Source organism: Mustela nigripes, unplaced genomic scaffold (assembly GCF_022355385.1).
Source record: "Mustela nigripes isolate SB6536 unplaced genomic scaffold, MUSNIG.SB6536 HiC_scaffold_11670, whole genome shotgun sequence".
NCBI classification, from domain to species: Eukaryota; Metazoa; Chordata; class Mammalia; order Carnivora; family Mustelidae; genus Mustela; species Mustela nigripes.
In genome coordinates, this window is record NW_026751076.1 from 1 (window position 1) to 1,568 (window position 1,568).

Here is a 1,568-nt window from a genome sequence, read left to right on the forward strand (position 1 = left end):
TTTTTTTTTTACTGCTTTCTCATTACTATTTTTCACTAAGATTTGCTATTCCCAAAACATAGCCGTATCATCTGGGAAAAGAATAAACAGTTGTTTCTGATGTAGTGTAAACTCGTGAAGCAGCACGAAGGTGAGGCAATTGATGCCCCCAGAGCACACGATGTCAGGAGACACTCACGCCTAGGTTTGCGCAAGCCTCATCCATGAACCTTCATGACCCTGAGCGAGTGCCTCCTTAAATTTTGTACCCTAGGGGCCTCCCTTGTCCCATTCTGGCATCTCTGTTAGTTTATCTATTATTTGTTCTTTCTATAAACTTATCCTTGGAAGAGAAAAGAGTGCATGTCCAGGCTATGTCAGCTTGCCAACAGCAGGTTCATGAATGTCCTTCTTTTCATACACAGATTTCTTTCCCATCTCTTGACTGCCTGCCAGACCCACAGAACAAAACCTCCAGGTTGGTTAGGGTGATCTCTTTCCTTTCCTCCAGTCCCATACTGCTCTTTGGGACCAAACTGACTGGCTGCACTAAACATTTTTGTTACCCAACCTTAGCTGGTGTGTAATGAGACTTGTTACTCTGCTCTTCATCACTCTGTGCAGGCCAGAGTTTACCAATGAGGTGCTGGGTCTCAGTGCATAGACCCCTTTCTGTGCCTTCAACATACTTTATGTTAACTACTTCCCAACATTTAAAATTGCCAATTTTACAGGGGAGATACCATGATCACGAAGGTGGTTTTCCCAGGGCGAGGCTTATCCATTGCACTCCGGATGTGCGGACCCCTGCGATTTCCCCAAATGTGGGAAACTCGACTGCATAATTTGTGGTAGTGGGGGACTGCGTTCGCGCTTTTCCCTGAAAAAAATAAAATAAAATAAAATAAAATTGCCAATTTTACATGAAAATGCAGATGTACAAAATCTCAAAAATGGAAAAAAACCACATTTTTCAAAAGATTTTCTTTTCTTCATTTTAGGAGAGAGAGGATGTGCACGTGCATGAGTTGGAGGAGGGGCAGAGGCAGAGGGAGAGGAACAGACACCTAAACAGACCCCATGCTAAGCAGGGAACCCTACATAAAGCTTAATCTCACCACCCAATCATGACCTTAGCCAAAACCAAGAGTTGGTGCTTAATCAACAGAGCTGCCCAGGTGCCCCATACAACACATTAAAAAAAAAAAAGAAAAAAAAAAAAAAGAAAATCTAACAAGATTTTTCTCAGTGTCTGTTTGTTAGGAAAAAATTTCCATGCCCCTCACAAATTAGAGAACTGGTTTAACATACATCTCCTGGAGACTTTCTTAACTTGGTTTGCTGACCTTCTTCGGGATGGGTTCTAGCAATTTGCTTCCACACAGCCTCTTTCCTTGCTGAATATGCATCAGCAAATGCCTTCTGTGTACATTAACACTATTCCTCAAATACTTTCTCTCTATCTATACACAGGATATGGACTGTATATCTGACTTTGTTTGGACGGATCGGGCCATGGAACTAGTTCTAGCAATGAGTGACGAGTAGAAATTTTATGTTTCTTATGGCTGAGCATTTAATTGTTAGTG

The 1,568-nt window shown here is 41.9% G+C and overlaps 1 non-coding gene across 1 annotated transcript; it reads left to right on the forward strand.

Moving 5' to 3' along the window:
• Positions 1-698: 698 nt before the first annotated feature.
• Positions 699-862, forward strand: LOC132009296 (U1 spliceosomal RNA). Its single transcript, XR_009401853.1, has one exon. It is a non-coding gene; the product is annotated as a U1 spliceosomal RNA (small nuclear RNA).
• The last annotated feature ends 706 nt before the right edge of the window (positions 863-1,568 follow it).